The sequence below is a fragment of the Periophthalmus magnuspinnatus genome, chromosome 21 (assembly GCF_009829125.3).
Source record: "Periophthalmus magnuspinnatus isolate fPerMag1 chromosome 21, fPerMag1.2.pri, whole genome shotgun sequence".
Taxonomy (NCBI): domain Eukaryota; kingdom Metazoa; phylum Chordata; class Actinopteri; order Gobiiformes; family Gobiidae; genus Periophthalmus; species Periophthalmus magnuspinnatus.
Genome location: NC_047146.1, coordinates 21,986,236 through 21,994,728, shown reverse-complemented (window position 1 = coordinate 21,994,728; position 8,493 = coordinate 21,986,236). Strand labels below are relative to the sequence as shown.

General features: G+C 40.5%; 1 non-coding gene across 1 annotated transcript; it reads left to right on the top strand.

Moving 5' to 3' along the window:
- The first annotated feature begins 6,454 nt into the window (after positions 1 to 6,454).
- Positions 6,455 to 6,527, top strand: trnav-aac (transfer RNA valine (anticodon AAC)). The gene has a single exon. It is a non-coding gene; the product is annotated as a tRNA-Val (tRNA).
- The last annotated feature ends 1,966 nt before the right edge of the window (positions 6,528 to 8,493 follow it).

Sequence of the window (8,493 nt, the reverse complement as noted above, 5' to 3'; positions counted from 1 at the left end):
GTGCACTAAAATATATACTTTGCGTTCCAACACTTGTGCAAAGACTTTTGGCTCTTTTATGGGATCCGAATCTCTTGGATTCGTTCATTTCAAAGAAGTGTTCAAAAGACTCACTCTTTTATTATTTATTTATATGACAGAAGCTGATGTGAGAAATTATTTTATCTATAAACTAATGACAGAGAGATTCCACCAAGGCCCAGATTCATTTATGGTTCAATGGTTCAAACTGAGAGTGGGAGTGTGTTTGGCCTTTGAAATTATTAAAAATCAAAATAAAACATTTCACCACAATAATAATAATTAAAAAATAACTGTTATTATGATGTCAAATGAGTTTTTTGTGCACATATCTCTCACTGCTTCTGTGCTGATTCTTGTGTTGCTTCAAAGTTAATCAGTATAAAAAAGATTCGGCTCTTTTCAAAAATTAGATACGGTTCCAGTCGTTTAAGCCGTTAAGGAACCCTTCAAAAGAGCCGACTCATTCACATGATTATTTCAGATGATTATTTCAAATCTATAAAAAGCTATGTAATTTATGTTTGAGGCTTTATCTTGAAATTTCACACTGGCTATTATTTTTAAGTGTCACTCCACATTGTCTTGAGCAAACAACATAGGCAGAAAGCTTATATATGATGATCCACTTTGATGGATACTGACATGTATCTACTGAAAGGGACGTTAATGGGGGAACGGAGTGGTCAGTAATAGGAGAAAATTGCAGGCAAAGTGCACAGTTCCTGATCAGAAACGCCGGTGTAGATCAGGCCAAGAACAAAACACTCGGTTACTTTTCCCCACAAACTCAAAGTGAACAAACAACCAGCAAAACTTCGCAGCAAAACTTTACCACAGCTTCATCTTCCCTTGAGTGTTTTAGCCTCACTAATGCCTCCGTCTAAGGCAACTGATTTCTCCCTTATTCCTTCAGTCCCTCTCTCTCTCCATACACCAGGCACTGCTCCAGCTATTAGCCAGGGGAATAGAGGGCCATTTGCTCCCTCTAAGTCACACATAAGGCCTCCCAGAATGCCCCCAAAGAGTGCCATTCGGGCAGCCATTACACTCACCCCAGCTGGACACCTGGGGGGCCTTCGTGATCCTCTGTCCCATAGGAGGTGAGTTATGGAGGCTCTAGTGCCAGTCAGGTCCATAATAGCACTATCCCACAGAAACCTGCAGAGTAAAGAAAGACCATTAAAAGTTCAAACATTAGTATTTACCTACAGTCTTGTACTACACGCATTTGTTTGCTGTGAGTTGTTTGTTTTGCGATCTGGGTTTTGCGATCTAGGTACTGTGAAAATAGTGCTTGTTTGAAATAATAGTATTTGCTTTATTGAAAACAGAATGTGTGGGAGCTGAAAAATGTGTGTTACGAAGAGGGAGGTATGTAGGAGAGTTTCTATAGATATCAGAGAAACAAAGTATAGAGCATTACATGTACAGTACACGTAACTCAAGACATGACCCAACATGATTTTTTTTATGATTTCTATAGACTGTATATATAAATGGACATAGCTAATGTGTTAACCCGTGCATTCCAAATAGGAAGTGATCATGGTGCACATCCGGCTCCATCGAATCTGGCTCCAATTCACTTTACATCGGAAAACTTTTGCCACTCTCTTTGTAACTGCTGCTGTCAGACTCGTCATTTATGTCTTAAAATGTTTGGATTAACCCACTCTACATGATCCTGGTATTTTTATTTCACTCTCGTGTTTGTAAATCAAGATATGAGCATTAATAACAGACAAATTAGCTTCCTTTTTCCCCGAGGTTGCTCCCGTTAGCGTTAGCAACGAGTTTGATTGACAGTATTGCTAAGAACCCGCTCCCTGCAAAACCAGTGCGGGTGGAGAGACCAAAAGATGCAGATTCGAAAAAACAGTTGAACAGAGTTTATTTACAATATAAAATGTGCAAGGTGGTTAGCGGAGCAAGTGGTGGAGGGCTGGGTTGGCGGCGGGCGTTTTGGCACAGGATGAGGTGAGCTGGATCGGAGGCAGCGGTGCACGGATGGCAAAAGTCTGGCAAAAAACAATAAAGTCCAAGTGGGTACAAAGAGCATAGTACAAAAAACGAGACTGAGCCGTGCGGGGAGTACCACAAGGATACACTGACGATCTGGCGGCGAGTGTAAGAATCCTCAGCCTCTTAAGCGTGATTGCTTGATGAGGCGCAGGTGTGAGGAGGTGGTGCCAGAATCTCCACCCAGCTCCAGGCGTAGACACAGAAGGGAGGGGGGGAAAACAGCACAGAACACACAAGGACAGACTGGACTCATGACAGTTACCTTCAATGGTCTCGCTCCAGATTGGTTCTTTGGTTGCTATGATACTCGTGGTCGGAATTCCAAATATGGAACTTGGCTCTAAATTCGCCGCAATAACCGCTAGCCTTGATGAGCTTCATTTGATTGGAGCCGAATGCTATGGGTGTGGCAGGATATGTGATTTTTTGTGTGTATCCACCGTGATCCCATTCCTTGGAGCCACTCTGCACCTCCGTCTCCGACCCAGCTCTCCATGTCTGGTACGAACACCCCAGCCTCTGGCCCTGCGACCCACAACCTGCTTCAAGACTACTGCCTACGACATCGCTCCCAACTGTCTGCTCTGTCTACCTTCATTCACATTCATGTATCTGCAAATAAACTCCATTGAACTGTTTCCCGAGTCTGTATCTTTGGTCCCTCTGTCAGTCTTTACTACAGGATGACATCACACTTCTTTAGTGCACTTTTTATACAGTCTATGTTTATTTCACACTTCTGTTGTTACAAATCATGTATTTCCCATTGGCTTCAATAAATTACACAGGGTTTCTTAACAGCATTACCAGTACTTTTACATTGTTCATTGGTTCTCATTTTAATATGCCATTTTGCTAATTAAAATATATAGGAACAATTCTACAAGCCGCCTCAAATATACTATCTTCATTTGGCAAACTTGCATCTGTAATCTCTCTGAGGTTTTGTGCTACAAAAAAAAAAAAAAAATGCTGTGACAAAACTGTCTGGAAAAAATAGTTTGTGATTAATTTTATATTTGGCAGCTGCAGTCTTTTGTTGTCCAAGTCTTTGAAAATAATTTAATTATTGCACTACCAAAATTGCTACTGTAGGAATTGGCAGAATACATTCTCTATTCAACATATGCATGATTGATTTTCCATGACAACTTTAGTGGGCCTACATTTATAGAGGAGAAAGGAACACTCCCACAGACTCCCTCTGCTCTTTCTGCTGCACAGTGTGACTCATTAAACAAACAAACCAGCTAAAGATCAATGCAACACTTTTTAATTTGCCTATATGTATGGTTTCTGCGTAAATGTGCCACATACATTGGAGACTGTGAATGTAGGCACATAGAGATCCCCCGCGGCGGCTGGTCATCATCCTCCCACTCTGATGATGTAACTTCTCCTTATGGTGCTCCATTCACAAGAGCTTCTTACTCAAAATCTGAAATCACAAGTGCAGGTTTTGAAAGTGCCCTTATTCATAACTTTTTTGTTGAGTTGTCTGATCAGTGGTGGTGTATGGTGGAGTAGATAGCAACCATAGACTGTATATATAAATGGACAGAGCTAACCTGCTAACTGCTGCGTTCCAAATAGAAAGTCTCTCGCCATAACTGTTGTCATTTTGGTCTTAAAATATTTGTTTTAACCCACTCTACATGATCATGTTATTTTAATTTTGCTATTGTGTCCGTAAATCATGATATGAGCGTTAAAGACAGACAAATCAGGTGCTTTCTTTTGCCGAGGTTGCTTATACTAGCATTTGCAAAGCGAAAAACGAAACAGGCAGGAATGGGCGTCAACAGCCTCGCTCTGGATTGGGTCTTTTGTTGCTATGATACTCGTGGTCGGAATTCCAAATATGGAACTCTGCTCCAAAATCTCCCCTTTAACTGCTAGAGCCGGTGAGTTTTATTTGATCGGAGTTGAACGCTTTGGGTGATGTTGCACTGTCTTAGTCCACTTCTTTTTACAGTCTATGTTAATAACCTAGCCTGGCTCCTGCCTATAATCTTACAGTGGATTCTAAACAGTGTCAGAAGAAAGTTACGAAGATTAAATAGTCAAAATTTAGAGTCAAATGCTTCTTGTGTTAATCTTGAAACTCTAGTCTTTGATTGGTTTAGACGCGGGTACAGACTGCGTAGTTGAAGAAGACACATGTCATTAAATGTGCATTATGGAATGTTTACTGTTTGCACCTTCTCGTCTCCAAGGAGATATTATTCCATTTCTTTGTCTAGAATGTTGTATGGTTCTACATGCATGTCTACTCTAAGCAGAGCCATCTATCCACAGATCTGACCTGCAACTTGCCCTGGAGGTGTTCTCTCTACCAGAAAAGTCACGCTATCTTTATGTATTTTGATATGAATGCAATTTTTATTTTATTCTTTATTTTACTATTGTGAGTTTATGAACTTTCAAAGTCACTGTACACTGGTTTTCCTAAACAGAATTTCCCACAGTACAGCCATTGTATAGTTTATCAAGCCTTTATGTGTCTCTGTTTTTATTCACTGTAAATTACTTATAGCGTGTTACAAGTATGAAACATAAATCAATTGCCTCACAATAGTTTGACAACAGTTTGGCTCTGTTTGAACTGTTCCATTGTACTGAAAAAGAGAGCCCACAGTAAGTATTTCTAAAGGTGCATTATAACCAGAAGCGAGTTTTGTTGTGAAGAACAGAGCAGCGCTGATAAAACACCTCAAAGTGACTCAGACACTGCTCTGCTCCTGTGTGCATACAGATGTTTTACCCCGTGCTTTGCTCCAAACACATCAGGCTGTGGGGGTCTCTAGAGTTGAGGCCTTTTTCTCAAATCAATATTCTTTTGGATTTTCACATCAAATCCTTTACCTCCAGCACACAGCGCATTTAGACGGCTATCATGTAAAACCCATTGTATTTATTTATATTTCCATCCATGTTACTGCAAAGAAGGCCAAGTCTAAACATTTCTGCAGCTTGTTGAGGTACATACTGAGCCAAATACTAGCAAAATAAATAACTAACAGGAATGCAATCAAAACTTCTGATTATGACAAAATGTTCCAATGTCATATTTTTTCAGATTTTATCCAATTTAAAAGATATTTTGGTTTTGGGACTGCAGGACCTTGCTAAGGGTACTTGATGTAGTTGTGTGTTTAAGCTACTCTCTCTTCATTTAGGTTTACAATTTGCAATTCTGAAACCACTAGACGTGACGACACAATTCTCTCTTAAAGGAGCACAGTGTAACATCACCTGCTTGTTTCAGTGGCGTTATTTCCTTGCCTGAAATGTTCTACAGCATGGCATAAAATGTGTAAATCGTGCATGTTTTATTGCCAAAAAAGAAAAAAAAATCTTGGACAAGCATGTGAGAAGGCTTGCTATTCTGCAGATTTAATGCTATATTGTGGATCTTTCCAGGCAAAGCAAGAGCATCTCCACAGAGACAAGCTCATAGCAGACTCTCCACCTGAAAAGTTGCATGCTGTGCCTTTAAGCTGGCAATTATCAATAAATTCACAGCAAACTTGCAAAACACAATCATTGCTACCACCATCATTGTGACACACTCCTCTCTCTATATATTCACAGGAGGAACTCTATCTACCACTACCCCAGGACCAGAAGACCCTGTTTTCTGCCTGTATGCGCAGCACTGGGCCTGTATGAGAGGGGGGTCCTCTGGGAGTGACACCGTGTCAAAGCTGCATAGGATTGGACTTGTCAGTGAGAATGAGCGATGTAAAATGCCCATGTCAAAAAGCCCTGTGTTTAGCTTGTCGCGCTGACAGGTGAGGAAATGGAGCGCACTACCTGACCCGCATGGAGACAGGAGAGCGACCTGCCCTTCAGAGCTGCCACAGTCACATCTGCAGGCACAACATAAACAAGTCCAGCTCCTGCCAATCACCCACTGTACTCACTGTATATGCGTAAAGCTCTACTCTGTGTCCTGAAATGAGTGATCCAAAAGGTAAGATTGTTGGATTAGTCCATCCAACATTGCATCAGTGATAAATCATTTCATGCTTGAGGGTGGTGTGAAAACTAGGGTTATGGTTACTGTAGGGCTAAAGTTACTTGCATAAATGTGCTTCTTTGTACTTGCTGTAGTGGAGTGGTTATCATGTTCGCCTTACACGTGAAAGGGACCTGGTTCGAAACCAGGCAGAAACACAGGCTGATATGTTGACTGCTTGCTGAATACTTGACAGTAGTGGTTGTCCAGTTTTTGGCAAGTTGTCCTACCTTTCCGTCATGAATAGAGTGCACCTTGAGATCAATGCTAATTCATTGTTCTTCTTCACAAGCAACAGAAAACCACTACCATGAGCTGAACATGATTTTATCCTGAAAACTGGATTATGGTAGTGCTACACTTACTTACATGAATGACTCATATGCGGTTTCTGTAGTGTAGTGGTTATCACATTCGCCTAACATGCGAAAGGTCCCTGGTTTGAAACCAGGCAGAAACACAGGCTGGAATGTTGACTCCTTGCTGTGTACTTGGCAGTAGTGGTTGTTAAGATTGCCTTACATCCCTCAAATGTTTTAGGCAAGTTCACCTACCTTTCTGTCATAAATAGTGTCCACCTGGGAGCAGCAATGATTAGATCAATGCTAATCTTTTGTTCTTCTTCACAAGCAACAGAAAACCACTACCATGAGCAGTGGAACCATGATTTCCAAGCTCTAGAATCATTTCCAGTCCTTCCCAGCCGTACCAGTCCTCGTTAGTATAGTGGCCAGTATCTCTGCCTGTCATGCGGAAGACTGGGGTTCGATTCCCCAACGAGGAGTGCAACTGCACTTTTCCAACCTGGTAAGGTTCACAGTTGAGTCTAACCATTGTGTCAAAAGATTTCATCAGAATTAACTCTGGTGAAGTAGCTTACAAGAGGTTCTTGCATGTGGTTTATGTAGTGTAGTGTAGTGATCATCAACTTTGCCTCACACCCATCAAAGGCAGGTTTCGGCAAGTTTACTTACCTTTCTCTCATGAATAGAGTCCACCTGGCAGCAGCAAGGACATCAATGCTAAGCCATTGTTCTTCTGCACAAGTAACAGAAAACCACTACCATGAGCTGAAAATGATTGTATCATGAAAGCAGGGTTATGGTAGGGCTAGGGTCTGATGTTCAAGGCAAGTCCATCTGGCAAGATGATTGTCCATCATGAAAAAACTGCCAGGGAGTCCAGGACTTACAGGCTCAACTGTGACCCTTACCAGGTTGGTAAATCGTAGCATTGGATTGTTCGCCTTCTGACACAGAGCTCCAGTAAAGTAAGATCTTCTTATCAAACTGTATGCTGTCCTCTGGATCCTATTCAGACATCTTCGTGGCTTCCTTTGTTGAGTTATGCTGGCTAAGGTGAGGGAATGTCACAGTAATTCAACACAGCCCCACCTTCTTTTCAGGGTCTCAAACGACTGTGCTAATGGCTCGTCTGGCAATGTGTCCTCAATGTGTAGCCAATTTATTTGGTGTCAATATTTATCGTGCGTATATATTTTTTTGCATTACTGGGAAGTTTTTGGTTATATGATAAGATTTAAGCTGTAAAAGGTTGAATGAATAACTTCCATGACTCATTACAGATGCAAACTAACAGCTTAAGTCAGGGGTAACCAAACTTTTCCCATTGAGGGCCACATATAAAAACACAGACAAAGCTGAGGACTAATTAAGGGTCACCAATACAGTGAAAATCTGTGTTATTATTTTAAGTTAGACTGAATCACTAGACCTTTTTTTATGCCTACATCCTCAATGGGACACAATCAAAATTTCAGATGGGCAGTAAGTAGATTTTCAGAAATGTACTGTTTAAAGTAACATGGGCCAATTCACCTGGAAGCTTGAGGGCCAAGAAAAATTGGTCTGCGCATGCTTGACTTAAGTGTTTCATTCTCCTATGTATTTATTGCAGCTTATATATAAGTTCAGAATAGTTTTTGTGGTTTAAATCTTCTCATGGATTATTGTGTTAGTAGCATAAATTAGTTTCAACATTATCGTTTATCGTCTATAGTTATATCAGCAACATATTGAACTTCATGAGCTGTTATCGTGACAGGAATACTCTTTCTCTCACATTACCAAAGCAAACGGACACATGCTTTTCAGATCAAATTATGAGATTCTTTTAGAAAATCATAAAACATGAATAGCTTTTGTACTCCATGTGTTTCTTAGTAGCAAAAAAATGTGTGTAAATTTTAAACTTTCACATCTCAGTAGCACTTTCATTAGATTTTTATATGGATAATTGATACTGAGGTGTGTTTTTATTGTATTTTGGATATTCATATTTTGGATATTTGGTTCAGCCCTGATGGCCAACCTAGTGAAACAGTACAGTCAAACATTGCGTAGAAAAATACAGCTGGGAAAATCTTGAAAGGATTTTTGAAGCATTGTCTTCTTTTACTGCACAGT